This window comes from Ovis aries, chromosome 2 (assembly GCF_016772045.2).
Source record: "Ovis aries strain OAR_USU_Benz2616 breed Rambouillet chromosome 2, ARS-UI_Ramb_v3.0, whole genome shotgun sequence".
Classification (NCBI taxonomy): Eukaryota; Metazoa; Chordata; class Mammalia; order Artiodactyla; family Bovidae; genus Ovis; species Ovis aries.
In genome coordinates this window covers 104,777,305-104,794,179 of record NC_056055.1, presented here as the reverse complement: position 1 = coordinate 104,794,179, position 16,875 = coordinate 104,777,305, and the positions used below count along the sequence as shown (strand labels likewise).

Here is a 16,875-nt window from a genome sequence, read left to right as displayed (position 1 = left end):
AAGAGAGATCACTGAAGGTCTTTGATCTGGTGACAGGTTCAGAGAATTAAGATCCGTCAGTGTTATTAGAAGAGAGTATATAATGGCTGGTTAACATCTATCTTGGCTGAGGGGATTTTAAAGACTGGTTGCACAGTTAAACCATTTGTATGCAGTATTTTCTTTATCAACTGAAGGGTGGTGAACTCTTTATCCATCAGAAGTTTACACATGCATGACAATATTTCATAATAACATTTTTTTTCCTAAAAAAACTAATATAAACATTTAGATTTCTTTTTGGTGCCACATGTTTTGACTTTTAGACAAGAATGTATGTCAAAAGGGAGAAGGCAATGGCACCCCACTCCAGCACTCTTGCCTGGAAAATCCCATGGACGGAGGAGCCTGGTGGGCTGCAGTCCATGGGGTCGCTAAGAGTCGGACACGATTGAGCGACTTCACTTTCACTTTTCACTTTCATGCATTGGAGAAGGAAATGGCAACCCACTCCAGTGTTCTTGCCTGGAGAATCCCAGGGACAGGGGAGCCTGGTGGGCTGCTGTCTATGGTGTCGCACAGAGTCGGACACAAATGAAGCAACTCAGCAGCAGCAGCGGTATGTCAAAAGACTGCCTGCCAGGGCATCCAAAGCCAGTGCTCTGGGACAACCCAGAGGGATGGGGTGGGGAGGGAGGCGGGAGCGGGGCTCAGGATGGGGGGACACATATGCACCCATGGCTGATTCATGTCGATGTGCGGCAAGAGCCATCACAACACTGAAAAGTAATTATCCTCTAATTAAAATAAATAAATTTAGAGACATAAAACAGAAGCAATATTGTAACAAATTCAGTGAAGACTTTAAAAAAAATAAGAGTGCCTGTCAAATCTATTCTTGAATATGGACAACTCACTTTTTATACAAGCATTTATCAATATGTAAATAAATTACAAAGTGACTATAGCTTTCTTCTTGGCTTCACTTACAATGAGAACAAACATTTAATAGATACGTATTTCTAACTGCTTTAACAATATCACATCCTTAGTTGAAGAATTTACTTTGAACACCTAAGCAAGGCATATTTCTACATGTAGAAAGAGGGTTTGATAAGAGTCAAATAAAGGAAGAAAATTTGGTCTGATAAGAACGTTATCAAAGCCGGGTACAATTTTCAGGTAGAAAAAGCTGTTAATATCTAACATTTAGTAAGTGTATCAAAGCATTATTCTCAGACTTTACATGTATTAACTCTTCATTCTTAAAACAACCGTGTGAGGTAGTAAAATCCTCCTCCTCGAAGCTGTTCTGGATCTTTCTACCCCAAATAAGCACTATCTTACCTACGGGGCTGCTGCTGCTAAGTCACTTCAGTTGTGCCCCACTCTGTGCGACCCCATCCATAGACGGCAGCCCACGAGGCTCCGCCGTCCCTGGAATTCTCCAGGCAAGAACACTGGAGTGGGTAAGGAAACCCAAAAGCAGAGAGGTTAGATAAGGATCCAAGCTAACAGCTGGTAGGGCAGGCTGGAGACTAGCACTCAGGCTCCAGAAGACGCGCTCTGAGGGCCTCGGCTCCCTCGGCCCTCCTCAGCAGCAGTGTCTCGTCACCAGGCCAGGCGGTAGGAGAGGGACCCTGGATGTCAGACACCACCCATCCTTTACTGGCGTCATCTCAGATTTAATAACACTGGGTTGTCTATTTCAAAGCCGAGACCCTGGGTATCACTGTGGTGACCAACACCAGGACTTTTTAACCTAACAGCGGCAGAAGCAGATGAGACCAATTTCAGAACATTATTTTTTTAGGTAACACAATTGAGGCCGGTTCCCAGCTGGACACTGTGACCAGGACACTGGTAAGAGGTATGCCCTGATCCCCGTGGATTGGCTGTGGGGAAATAATTAGTGTTGCTTTTGCTTTTTAAACTGACAACAGTACTGGGCAAGGAAGAGAAAACGATATTGTTCGTTCCTTGGCTTTCTGTGTTTGAGTTGTGAGCAGGACTGTGAAGAAATAAAACTATCTGAAGGGTCTGTCTGCTGATTTATTTCAAATTTTCATAAAATACACGTGACATAAAATTTACTTTCGCAACCATTCTTCAGGGTACAGCCAGTTCAGCGGCACTGAGCACATCCACACTGCTGCGCGACCACCAGCTGCGCGACCACCAGCTGCGCGACCACCAGCAGTACCCATCCGCAGAACCCTCACGGTCCCGAACTGAAACTGCACCACTCGCCGTTCCCCGCCCCCCGCCCCCGGCAGCCACCATTCTTTCTGCTTCTCTATGAGGCTGGCTGCTCTAGGTAACTCCTAAAAGTAGAATTATAGAGTATTTGTCCTTTTTTTTTTTTTAAACTGGCTTCTGTCACCCAGCATCAAGTTCATCCAACGCTGTATCATGTGTCAGAATATGCATCCTTTTTAAGGCTCAAAAATATTCCATTATACATATATGTCACATTTTATCCATTCATCTATCCATGGACAGTGAGGCTGCTTCCATTTCTTGACTATTATGAACAATGCTGTTATGAACATGTGGTACCAACATCTCTTCACGCCCCCATTTTCAGTGCTTTAGTGTATACACTCATAAGTCAAATTGCCAGACCATATATATATGTATTTTGAAAAATCACCATTCTTCTCTCACAAGGTCTACATAATTTTACGTTACCAGCAACAGTGCGGGGAGGTCCCAATTTCTCTACAACCTCACCAATACTTGGTATACTGGTTTCCTGACCAGAGCCATCTTTTTCTTTAAATTCTAGTACAGATGATTTACAGTATCATGCTAGTTTCAAATGTAGTTAGGAGTCTTCTAATGAGTATGAAGTATTATTTACTGGATTTTTAAAAACATTATTACTTAAAGCTGTATCTACATCAACCAAGAGTGATTAATCATGTGAAATTTAGTGATTCATTTTTTCTTTGGTCTTGGGAAGAAGTCCTACAATCTGTGTTGATTAATATTGCTACAGTGTCACTAAGAACATTTCAGAGAGTGCACCCACATGGGCTTATGAACTGAAAACTGAAAAGGCTTGTGGATAAGGTTGTAAACATAGTGTACAGCATTTCAACATCTGTAGCAGTGTTAAGTTCTGGAATCCCTGGATGCAACAGTATTTGCTTTGATCAAGCTCAGAAAGGGTTGCCCAGAGGCTTCTCACAACACTAGGGAGTCAGGTCTGCTTGGAGACTGGGCAGTGTCCTCTGGATACAACTGATGCAACTCTGGGAGTGAAAGACTCAGCCAGCACCAGGTAATATAAGTAATACATTAGAAGTATTAAAGGCTGTATTAATAAGATCAACCAGACAAAAAACTTCATCTCAAATAGTGTGTATTTGACCTGTAACACCATACAGCTTCAATTAAAGATTTCAGTGTCTGGATTTTACTCTAATTATAATTTGCAGTTTTCTCTCTCAAGCACAATAGTCTGAGAAGATATTATGTATTACCTATACAGGTCACAGATGTTGGCTTTGTAAGAAAAAAAAGATCCTCATCTAGACCCTGGTACAGTCTCAACTGGTGGTGATATTATGTAGAGAAACTATAATTATTAAATAACCTCTAAATAAAGATATATATTTATTATTTTAATACTTTAGTAACCTAATTTTTTAAAGCCAATTAAGAATACCAGAAAATGTAACCTAAGTCATATTTGAAATAAACAAGTATCTTAAAACAAGTTGACTGTTAAATCTTCACTAGTAAACTAACAGGTCTCTATCTTCTAAATATTTTCTGAATTCCAGAAAGAATTATAAAACATCAACATGTTATGATGAAAATTTTGTTTCATTTTTTTATTATATCATATTTAGATGCTTTAACACCTTTAGAAGGAATTTTTAGATAATTTTAATCTATTCCCAGTGGTTATTAACACACAAAAGAAGTAAAATCCAATTAGTTTTAGTAATATATAAGTTTTAGTGTAAATTTCTTAGGTCTGAATTTTGCACACATATTTAGGTTATATATTTGGTGGCCTGTATAATTAACAGATAAAAACAAGGAGTGACTTTTGAGAGCAGTTATTTGGAGACTAGCAGTCAACAAGTACCCTAAGTATGGGATATGGTTTTGTTAAAGTTACAACAACTTATCAAGATTCTAAAGTGTCCTAAACACAGATGAACTATTTAAGACCTGAAACATTGACAAGGCACAGGTACAGAGTACTTTACTTTTAAGTACTTTTTATCTAGTCTGTGAAGGTCATTTTAATCTCAGTGAAGTTTCTTCTATAGAAAAATTACTTAAAACTCTAGTTGTATATTTTAGTTAGGTGTATTTAGCACAGATCACACAAAATTATTAAACACAGTTGCTACCTTTAAAAGCTAATCTAAATTGTTACTTGTCTTACCTGCCAGTTAAAATAAGTTGATCTATTTTTTTATGACCCTCAGGCTAAAAACGGTTTTAACATTTTTAAGAGTAAAATAAGGCACCTGACATGGCTAACAAATCCTAAAATATTATATTAAAATATAAATCAAAATTTTAAAAGTAACTGTCTCTTTTATTCTCCAAGTAACAGCAATTTACATTACAGACACACACACGCACACACAGCCTCCTTTACCCTAATTTGTAGGGTGTCTGATCTAAGTACAGGCTTCTTTCCTCCTCACCCTCTGGTCACCAAAACCACAGGCTCCCTCCTCTGCTGCACAAAGCTGTTCCCCAGCAGGACCACATTCCCAGGTTTTCTTTTACGTGGGCATGGTCACAGGGCTGTTCTCCCTATGGGATGTTATTAGCATCAGTGATGTGAGTCGCTTCAAGTCAGGCCACTTAAGAAACAGTTATGCTTTCTCCATATTCTCTTTCTCTGGCTGAATGATGAGGGAGTAGAGTCCCTAAAGAAAGCCAAGCCAGCCATAACTGCCCACTGCAGGCAATGCGTTTCTCATGTTGAGCCATGGAGATGTTTATTATATTACAGTTACTTAAGAAAAACAATGCAATATCAACATACACATCATATGTTTGCTGCCTTTCACATTTAGCTAACTTCTACTTAATGTGGAAGTTCTCCCAATCCTAAAACAAAACAAAACAACCCTTTGAAAACAGACTGTTTCTACTGCTGAAAGCAGTCTGTCTGTTTTACCCATCAGCCTTTATCTTGACAACTGGCTACTGCTGCTCTTTCTTCCCATTTACTGTATGCGCAGATGACTTTTCATTTAAAACCTCACTATAACTACATTTCAGATGAGTCGAAACTTAAAGCCACTCCTGAGTCATATATGTAACTCAAGTGCTAATTCAGCACTGAGACACGGGCTCATTCCATTCAGTGACTCTGTTACAGGGCAGAAATGAGTAAGCTGACCGAAAGAGCCCCTCTTCACTTCTTCATTGTATATAAAGGCCAACAAAACATGAGAAGGAGAGTAAATTTCACTTAACCTTGACACACTGTAGGATCTCCAAAACTAGAACTTTCCAAAACAACAGAACCTGGACAACTCCAAACTCTGCATCTTGACACCATCACAGATTCAAAAGCATGTCAGTTATGGCACAACACACGCTTCTGTAACACGGAGTCTTTCCCACGTGACTGGCAAAGCGGGAGCGACAGCGGCGCAATGGGGAAACAGTGCTGGTTTCTAAGTGATCCTTCCCAGCATGCTCATGTCTCAAAGCCATCAAGGACAAGACTTTTCACAAATAATACAGACTCAGCGGGGGTTTGGGGGGCTGGGGGGGGCGGGGGGGAACCAGTGAGATTCTTACCAAAGCACCTTCCTTTAGTACAAGCGGCGGAGGCTGATTTAGCATCTTCCGTATCTGTTGCACTTTGCACTGCCTGGTGATGTTGTGGGCACACGTGAAGGCTAAACCCTGGACCAGAGGCTTTATTTTGGTGAAAACTGGCCTCCAATAGAAGCTAATACCTACAAGAATCTACAGATCAAAGAAGGAAAAACATGTCCCAGGATAAAAGAAGGTCTTGAACCATCTGGATATGAAGCTGTGCACAAACGGCCCCAGTGCTACAATGCTTATATTTTTATTTGGATTGTCATTGTTTTTGTTAGTGCTCTGGTTATAAAGTCACATGGTTTTAAGCAGTCTAGCCTTAACCTTATTTTTCACACAGTCCTGTAAGCTTTATTGTTTGATCTGACAGAAGGAGAGGGTTTTCAGGAATATCACATTATGGTAGACATGATTGTACCACGAACTGAGACAGTAAACTGCAAATGCCAAATAGGCAGAGTGACACATTCCAACCTTACAGGGCCCCATTCAAAATCTTGTAAAACGTCTGATGAATACCATCTTATTTAATCCTAGACCACTATATGTTGAAAACCACCTCAAAATTATGTGGTCCCTACTAAATAATGGAAATAACAAATATGAACCACAAATGGCACAAAGATGTTCCAATTCTCTGTTTTTCCAAATTTATATTCTATTTAGTTGCTTTTAACTTCAGCTGCATTTTGAATTTGCAAATTAGAGCAATAAGTCCTTAATGTAGCTTCTCTTTTCTTTCAATCCCAAAACATGCCATTACCCACTAGGTTTAAGCAAAACCACTTGAGACTGCTTAAAATTTGAATATATAACTCATTTATTGGAAGGCATAACCAGCTTTGATGAAAACTGCCTTACAGAAGGCAAAATGAGAGTATCCTGAAGATACAAGGCTATGTATAACTACTATTTAGTTCACTACTCAAAAGCTGTATTCCTTAAAACCAAGCAAAATGACAGGTTTGGAGTTCTCTTCATTTTTATCCAGAATCCCAGAGAACACAACCAGTGAACGCTGCGGTTGCCCCGATATCCCGTGTCCCTCTCTGCCAGCTACTGGCCCTCTTGGGGTTTCTGATCCTGAATGTCCCAGTTACCAGGAGCTTGGGTTGTCTCACCACTACCACAGCACCTTTTGAGATGGAGCTCAAAGGGAAGTTACTTTGGTGTGTGTAGATTTTAGGGGCCCTGCTGATCCCTATACTAGTACCTTACCAGCAGGGAATAGCACAGTTAGAGACTGCACAACCCCTTCCTGACCCTCCTCGAGGCACTCCTGCCTGTGAATCCATCACACCAAATGTTAGGTCATTTTTCTTCTCTGCTCCCTTCATTCCTGTCTCTAACGACACCTACGTAACACCTATTAGGATACTTCTCCCCTTTCATTCACCACTTTCTTTTTAGGAAGCCTACCCTTGGCACCAATTTCAACAAATATAACATTTCTGAAAATCTGAGACATGAAATTCACTCTGGATTGAATATCAATTTTCCCAACATAATAAAATGCCTCTAACCTGGCACTTCTGGAGCACCAACAGTGATCATTCATCCTAATAATGACCTTGAAGTACTTCAAACTTTCAAAGAAGCTTCTGAATCAAAAGAATATTCAATTATATGCTGTACAGTTCGAATGTGAAATGCTTTGACAGTATTCTCAATTTTAAGTATAACTGGTATGCCACAGCATATGGGAGATATACCCACTGGATTAATATACATGCTCACCAACCATTCCAGCTTAGAGTAAGGTATGCCTAGAGATTGCTTAAATACTGGTCGCATTAAAATCATCATCGGAGCTTTGTTTATTCATTCCACCCCTCCATATATCTGATACACCTAGTGCTCAAGTTTACAAGAAAAAATAACTTCCAAGTGATTCTAATGTAAACTCCTTCTCCTTGAGAACTACTGCTGTAAACATTGATAGAAATCAGCGTATGGGAAAGTGAAAGTGGCTCAGTGGTGTCCGACTCTTTGCGACCTCATGGTCTACACAGCCCATGGAATTCTCCAGGCCAGAATACTAGAGTGGGTAACCTTATCCTTCTCCAGGGGATCTTCCCAACCCAAGGATCGAACCCAGGTCTCCTGCACAGCAGGCGGATTCTTTACCAGATGAGCACAAGGGAAGCCCAGAAATCAGCCAACAGATATGTGATTTTCATCCCTGCACTGCTTGGGGAACATTCTGAAAACATAGGCTTTTTAAATATATAGATTCCAAGGCCCATCCCAGACCTACTAGGTCATAACCTCTTACGGCAAAACCCAAATATCTGACTCTCCAGGTGATCCTGACACAAAGTCAAGGTCTGAAAACAACTGCTTTATAACCTTAAGAAAAGAGCTACTACTCCTGGTGTTTATAACAGGTAGACAGAGAATCTACATATGGGTATATCTTCTCAGGAGAGTTTAACACTTTAGATTAGAAATCAGAGGTCTCCAAGAACCTCAGCATGGACATCCAGAGACCCCAGTGGTTCAAGAATATTATTCCATTCCTCCACTTTTAATAAGCCAGAACAGCAAAGCCTCAAAGTAAAACAAAGTTTTTAGTGAGAAGAGTCTCCTGATCATTACAAGAAAAACAGGATGTAGAAACTACATATATTTTGCCATCAGTGAGATCTGCTTCAAAACTTTCCTCCACCAGTCACCAGTGACTTATTAGTTTACTCAATCTCTCTAAACCCATTTCTCCACCTGTAAAATGGGCACAAAAACCGCAACAGGAAGTTGGAGACAACACTTATAACCAGGGTCTCCTACGCCGTCTCCACTCTCCTCTGAGCCTCGCACTCGTCCCTGTTCTATATGCTTCCATCAGCCCTCACCGAGGCTACTGTTATTCCAGACAAGAGAGCACACGGCTCAGACTCCAGGTTTGTTCCTCCAAAACCAACATGAAGCATGAACTCTGTCTACTGCCAACCAGCTGAAAACCCACCAGTGCCTAGATACACAGCAACTTCAGGACGGGACTGTTTCCTTCCTGACCTCTCAGGTTCTGATTCCAGTACAGCAACAGCTCTCCAACTTTAGAGAGGTAAGAAGGGCTGGGGAGCTTGTTTAAAGTACAAACCCCACCTCCCACCAGCAAAGTCATAATTGAGTCAGGCAAGGACAGCAAAAATACACATTCCCAGGCTTCCCCGGAGGTCCAGTGGTTAAGACTCCAAAATCCCAATGCGGAGCGGGGTGTGGGAAGGGGTTAACGAGTTTGGTCTCTTGTCAGGGACTAGGATCCCACAGGTATCACAATGCAGTCACCCCCCCAAAAAAAAATTACACATTCCTTGGTCCAACTCCCTAAGGTTCTGATTCTTTAAGCCCTTAATAGACCCACAAATCTGCATTTTAACAAGTCCCAGGCCTATCCTAACACAAGAGGTTCTCTGACCACCCTGAGAAACACAGCCAAGGAAAGAGAGCAGACCATGCGTATGTCTGCAAGGGTTTGGGGGCCTAATTCCCTGCCAGCTCTGTTTCTCACTGGGCTTTCCAAACCATGGATTTGGTATCTTCTTCACCTTTGCCATCTTTCTTCACGTGAGCAGTATGTATTTAAGACAGAATGAAAAGGGGGCATAAGGGGAAAGAGAAACTTCTTATTTCATGTACTTTCGATTCTTTGGGAGCATCTAAGCCAGAGTAAACAGTAACTATCAACTCTTCCTCCCTTCCAAGGGTGCTATGAAGAAAACTGACGTGTTTACTTTTCTGTGAACTGAATATTCAAATCTCTTCCTGGAAATGAGTTGATGAACATACAATCCACACTCTGTAAATTCATGACCAAGATAAAACAGAAATAGCTTCCTCACAACTAAAAACAACCAAAACACTGCATTCAAAACAAAAGTTACTTTAAAAACCACTTGTTCAATATTTCATGATGAAACCAATATACATAAAGGACACCTTTTGTTAGCAATATGCAAAATTTTACCTTTAGGATACTGTCGTTTTGCTTTAAATATATTAAAATAATGCAGCATACCAAGATCAACAGATTTACCCACATTAGACATGCAGAAAATAAAAATGTAAGGTTGAATTTTATGTACAAATGTATTACTGTCATAATAATATTCACTGAATCCCTCAAGCGAATCTCATCTTTTTCCCAAGTTCAACTTAAAAGTACCTATACCTTAATCTAATAAAATACAAAACACAAAAAGATTCACTTAGAATCATTTCCAAAAATCGCTTACAACAAAAAAACCAAAAAAAAAATTTTTTTTTTTTTTAACAAACACTAACTTTTCAAAGTTAGAGAATACATATCAAACAATAAATTGTGGTAGGTGACTTTAAGGTTCTTCTCAATTAGAAATCAATCTTGGTAATCAATTCAGAAAAACTTCAAAAATGTATGTTAGACATATACATCACTTTAGCTAAACCTAACAGTGAAAACATGTTAAACAGAAGATTATAAAAGGACACTTTAATTTTAGCTGAAATTGCAAATTCCACAAAAGCTGCTAATAAACCAGGAAAACAAGTATCGGCTATAAATTTTAACCTTAGCCAGCAATATATTAATATATATAATACTTCTATAGGTAGCAAAGTGATTACAAGTAATGAAAAATTTTTAATTAACTCAAAATAAATGATACTACTTCAAAGTAGTTCCTGGGAAAGCCACACTTTAAAATATTTTAATTGTTCAAACTAGGGTCTGAAATTTCTTGTTTAAAACTTCAGAGTGCTAATACCTATAGCATAATGGAGTCCAAAATGGAGGGGCCTGAAAAATCAATGAATTTAACTCTTTATTTGATTAGCATGAGGAAACTGAGTCCAGAGTTTTTTTGGTATCTTGCAGAATGATAGACCTGATTCCTTAACTCTAATGTTCCCTTTATATTATCGCTGTGTCCTGTGGAATTTTTTTTTCCTTCTTTTTTGAGTATCTCCAACAGGGATAAATAGGATTGTCTTTAGGCAAAAATCAAGTCAGTGAACTTTCTAAATGAGGCTACATTTTCATGAGTTTTTGAAAGAAATGAATGCTTTCAGAGCCAAATAAGAAATTCTGAATTTCTGGGTAGAAGAAACAAGGTACAGAGAGTATCACAAGGAGTAAACTAAAGTTTTAACCACAATGGTGTCTGCAGAAAGCACACTGTAAATCAAACCAGCCCATGGCGAAAACAGCAACAACGGAAACATTTTCTTTCTTTTTGCATCCCACCTAATTTTTGCAATGGCTTCCCAGGTGGCTCAGTGGTAAAGAACCCGCCTGCCAAGGCAGGAGACACACAAGAGATGGGTTCAGTCCCTAGGTCAGGATGACCCCCTGGAGGAGGAACTGGCAAGTCCACTCCGGTATTTCTTCTTGCCTGGAAAATCCCAGGGACAGAGGAGCCTGGTGGGCTACAGTGCATGGGTCACAAACAGTCGGACATGACTGAGGGATTGAGCATGCAAACATAATCATTTCAGTACTCCAATATAATATAATAATATAAATCTATCCATTGCATAACCCTAACTAATTGACCTTATGGAAGCTTGCAAAATCAAAGCAAATGATGTTAAAAGGCAGAAATGAACTGCCCATGATTTATGACACGTGCCTACTAGGTTTCAGGCAATATGAATTTGGTGTTTTGTTTCTGGATCATTCTGAAAATACTATCCTTCCTTCATTACTGCTTACAATTTTACTAAAAGTGTGCCATTTTTTCATCGCCTTCCTGTGGAAATTCACCATAGATGTCCAGTTTGTTCTGTTTCTGTTCACTCAAAAACAAGAAATAATCTTCTCTCCTAATACTCTCCTTTAGGTACATAGCTCTTTGTCCAAATATAACTCCTTCACTCTCACAACTAATCATGTATTTCTATGATTTTTCAAATGGCGGGAGGAGGAAGACAATAACAAGATGGGACTGTCTTTGTTAAATTTGTCCCTTTTTTCTTGATGGTATCAAGCTTCTTGCCCACTGAAAGATTATAAATTATCCTACATTTTCTTTTAGTGCTTTTATAATTTAATATTTCATATTTTTACTTTTAATTCTTTTAGAATTTTTGTTTATGTAAAGCAGAGAGCAATTTCCCCCCAACTAGGTAGTCAATTGACTATCATTTGCTAAATAATCTTCTTCTCCTTTCACTGATTAGAAATGCCACCTTCACTATCTACTAAATTCCCACAAACCTGTCAATTTCTTTTTATTCTGCTTCAACACCTATTTGCTTTATTCCTCTGCCAGTGGCACATTGATCTAATTATTGACACTTTATAGTACATTCACTTTTTGACAGAGGAACATTTTTCTTTTTCAAGATTTTTTTTTTTTTTACTATACACATGCATCATTTTCTCAGATCAATTTTTCTAGGGTTTCCCATCCAAAAAAACCCACCGGGTTTCTTTTGAACCGGAATTCCATTAAATATATATACACAAAAATGAGGGGAAAAGATTCTTATAATATTGAGATTCCCATCCAGTAATAAACAGATACTATATAAAGCCCCCCTACACACACACAGACATAGACACAAACTCAATCTTTTATGACTAGTAAAATACTGACTAGTATTCTGGTCCCATATGAACGATTTTCCTTGTTTGTAAAATAACATTTCCATTCCTAAATCACAACACTTTAGAGCCACAAGGACATTACAGACCCCTTAGTCCAACACCTCTTGTAACCCCAGTCATATTTACCTCAAGTCTACTTAGGAGAATCATTTCAAAATTAATTTCCCTTTAATATGCAACACAATCATAAAAGTGCTATTTGAATCACATTAAAAGGCAAAGAAGTGGGCCACAATACTAAAGAATGCCTTGAGTTTAGGAATCCCTTTAGAGTGAGATCCATACTTAGGGTCAAAGAAAAAAACCCCGAGTATGGTAAGTGCATACACTTGAGACAACCCCGAGTACTGTGTTTACACACTCACGTTTCCAAGGTTAAAGTTGTTCTGTGATGGTATTGTCCAGGAACCAATATCACAGTATCAAAGCATTCCATTCCCAATTGTTCCAACATACGAAGAACACAAATCCAGTAACAATCTCCAAATGGAATAAACCTGAAACCCAATTCTAAAAGTGCTTCTCAAGTCTGACTGACCATCTGATTACCTGTGGAACTTCTAAAACCAGGACTGCTTGGGTCTCACCTTGGGATTCTTCCTCAGCAGGTCCAGCAATGCTCAGGCATTTTATTTTATTTTTATGTTGTAGTAGGTTCTATTCTCAGCCTGAATTAAGAACCGCTAAGAGTCGGACACAACTGAGTGACTTCACTTTCACACGTTGGAGAAGGAAATGGCAACCTACTCCAGTGTTCTTGCCTGGAGAATCCCCGGGACGGGGGAGCCTGGTGGGCTGCCGTCTATGGGGTCGCACAGAGTCTGACACAACTGAAGCAACTTAGCAGCAGCAGCAGCATTCTAAAATATTCAACAAGAACAAACCTCCACAATTTTCCAAGTATCCCTACAGTGGGGGGGTAAGGGGGAGTGGATAATTTATAGAAGCATCTTCACCAATATTTACTGCTGATTACAGAGAGCTATGTCCCTATGTTATATCACAGTCTTGAAGCAAAAAGAAAGCTAAACTAAAGCTTTAGATTGTTCACAGGTTGATGACCCCATTATGGTAGGTGAACCATTTTTTCCTTTTTCTTGTCCCTTGAAGGCAACCCTTTACTTCACCTCATCTCCCAAGGTAAAGAACAGCTGATGTTCACTTTTACAGTGGCAGAAAGAATTAATATTTTAAGAAAAATCTTTAAAACATACCCATAAAAATAAGTACATAAAAAGAAAAATTAATGACTGGGTTGCAACATCATGACATTCCATGACACTTTAGTCAAAGAAACTGTGCTCCTTGACTGCAGTGAACTACCAGCACACCAAGCACTCTCTAAAAGCAGCACAAAAGCAAAGAAAGGCTGATACACTGAAGGAAAAAACTTAACACAAAAAAATGCAATATGCAAACCTGTTCCTAAGCTGTAACCTTCCAAGAAAATGATCTCACTTTCTAATAACAACACACTGTACTAAACTGTGAAGCCTGGTATAACTCCTGTTCCTGCTATGAGTGACTCACAGACCTGCTATCCCTGGGAAAAACACCTGAAAAATAGAGCACATAAAGCTAGACAGAAAGTTCCACGTTAAGTAATTCGTGATGGGAAAGCATGCATTAAACAGACTTTAATCACAAGGTGCATGAAACAAGTCATCCTACAGGTAACTATCCTTCCATGCTCCAACTTTGGCCCAACCAAAAACATTTTTTGGCAGTCTAGGGAGTCATCTGATGAAAGAGATAGCAAGTGTTTTCCATCTTTCCATCTTGACAGGAAAGGTAACATGCATAGAAATTCACCACTTTACTGTCAAAAGAAACTAATTTTTCTTAAATAAGCACTTTAAGCTTATTTAAGCACTTATGCGTTGGTCCAAGCAAGAGTCAAATAATTTTACATTAAAAAAAAAAAAAGCAAGTGAAGAGACAAGTTTCATGGTTTAATGCAATCAGTTTTGACAACCTCACCAACATCTTTTCCTGGGAATGTAGCCCAAATCAAATTCTTAGATCTTAACCTTTAAGTCACATGGCCATATGAAGTACATAAAATTTAAGTAGCAAACATGACTCAGAGAACAACTGTAACCCAAAAGATCTGCAGAAAAGCTGAGATGATGTATGTTTACAAACAATGACAAGCTTGCCAAGAGATTAAAAGCTAAAAAATAAACACCTTTCTCCAGAGCTTTTACTTATGAATGATTTCCATGCAAGCCACGTGCCTAGCATGTGTTAAAGAAAGACCCTGCTCCTGGAGTATTTCACGCAAAACAAGAAAAAAAAAAAAATCCTTCCTCAGTTAAGTATTCCAATTGAAATATAGTATTAATACATTAGAATAAATAACTTAGCTGAATTAGCATGTCTTTTAGTATCAACTTTTTAAAACATTCAGACATATATCCTAATCTCGAAAAAAGAACAAAAAACTCAGACATAGTAAATCACAGATACCTTTCAAAAAAAGGTCAACAACCTGAACTTTTACTCTGTCAAATACAATCAAGGTTTAGGTAAATGGGCCAGGTTGGGGGGATTATTCTTCCGAAAAAATCTGTGAAACAGAACTCCAATCTTAGTATGTCCCAAAAGCTTACTACTAAGAAATACCTAGGATGGATTACATTAGAAACAATCTTCTCAGGAATCTGAACCTGACACCAAGGTTTTGACTGCCCGCATCTGCATGTCTAAGGCCTGGAGAGAGAGGTAACAAGCCTACTTATTAATTACATGCTGTTAAACTTTACTATTTCAAAAACCTTTCAGTATACTTTTTGTCTCTCTTACCTTCATTCCTTTGCATGTCACCAACCTGCAAGAACCAAAAATAGTATCCCCCATATCAAACATACTCTTCCATTCAGTACAGATTGGGATGTTTTCAGAGCCAGACTTCCAATTTAAAACATACTTCAAAATTTTCCTTAACCCCCGAATTTGGCTCATAATAGCTAAAAGTTAATCACCTTCCCTCCCCAACCCCGCTAATTTTCCCTCCTCTTCCTATAAACCTATCAGCAGGAAACAAATTATCTGCAGACAAGGCTGGGGAAAAAGGTTGCTTGTTCAACCTAGGAACACAAGACTAGGGAAACCACTCACAAGATCAGGAAAACTCCAATCCTGAATTTGCATGTAAATTCTGCAAGACAAAAGTCTCACACTGTCTTTCGTGATTCGACTTAATTCAATTCCATGCTTTCTGAAACGTTTGTATTTAAAATTCTGAATAACGACCTAGACAATTCAAAAGACAACGTACTTTATTTCAGTTAACCTAGGTACATCTAAGCAAACTGAAAAATCTGAGCACCTAAAATCTCCTCCTAGGCATAGGTGCCTGAGCAATCTAAGCAAAATGTCTTCTCACAGAAGCAATGTACCTGAAGAGCTTCCTATAATTTCTCTTTAGGAAGGTTTTTTTCTCTTGCAAACACTCTCATCCACAACTCAGTGTTTCCAAAATACACTCAAACTGATTTAAGTTGAAGGACGCAGATTTACCAAGGTTTTTGTAAGATCATTTCCTTAGTTTAACCAGTTAACGCTGTCAAAAAAAAAGGGGGGGGGCGGGGGTGGGATCTGCAAGTGGTTTTTGAAGGATTTACCTGGCACACAGGAAATGTACAAGAGGGGAAAAGTCCCCAAAGCCAAGCTTGGGTCTTGTGTAAACATAAATCACCTGCGTACTGCCCTGGCTACCAAAAACAACATTCCACCAGAATGTGTATCCAGGTGGCTAAGTGATTTTCTGCAAGTGAGAATTAAAAACGCTTACACCCATCACATACTATACAATTTTACCTGTTACTAAGAAAAGGGCACGTCTAATTCAGCCAAAAAAACAAAAAAAGTCATTTTTCCTTCAAGGAGAGCAGCAGTTTGTAGTCATTTGCAAGGGACGGGATTGCAGGAAAAGAGGAGGGGGCGTGGAATGGAGGGGGACCAAAAGAAGAGCCAGCCAGGGGGTTTGCACAGGGCCCCCACACAGGCCACTGCGGAGAGAAGACGGGGAAAAGAGGGGAGGATGTCTCACCGGGGGACAAAACCGAGTGCAAACTGGCTGGAAAAAGGAAGGTTCCCCCCCAGGAGGCGAGCTGGGGTGCAGATAAAAAGCGCTAGCGGCTGGTTACCTTGGGACACAAGGCAAAGGGACCCCGGGAATATGAGAGGTCTACGGAGATAAGAGGGGAGAGAAAGGGCGAGGCAGGGTCTCCGCTAAGTGCGAACCAGGGATGGAGACAAACAGCCGGACTTGGGCCTCCCTGGGCCAAAAGGCGTGGCCAGGGATCCAGACCGAACGATGGTCTTCTTGAGACGCCAGGGAAAGTGCGTGGCAAAGCCCTCCTTAAAGACCCCCGGGCCAAGGCCCGTCCGAGGAGCCCACCTGCGGGGCACCTAAGGGGCAGAGCGCACTCTGGAGGGCTCGGCCTCGCCCGCGGGGCCCTCTGCAGGGCTGGCTGGCCAGGCCC

General features: G+C 39.8%; 1 protein-coding gene and 1 long non-coding RNA gene across 2 annotated transcripts in view; both read right to left on the bottom strand.

The window, feature by feature from the left end:
• The window catches only part of XKR6 (XK related 6), a 307,100-nt gene that overhangs the window by 288,973 nt on the left and 1,252 nt on the right, over positions 1-16,875 (bottom strand). The gene's annotated exons all lie outside the window — the stretch shown is intronic.
• Positions 1-16,875, bottom strand: part of LOC132657149 (uncharacterized) — a 95,739-nt gene extending 78,864 nt beyond the window's left edge. Inside the window, exon 1 of the long non-coding RNA XR_009599561.1 lies at positions 1-16,875. This exon is cut by the window's left edge and continues 71,949 nt beyond it. This is a non-coding gene — a long non-coding RNA (uncharacterized LOC132657149).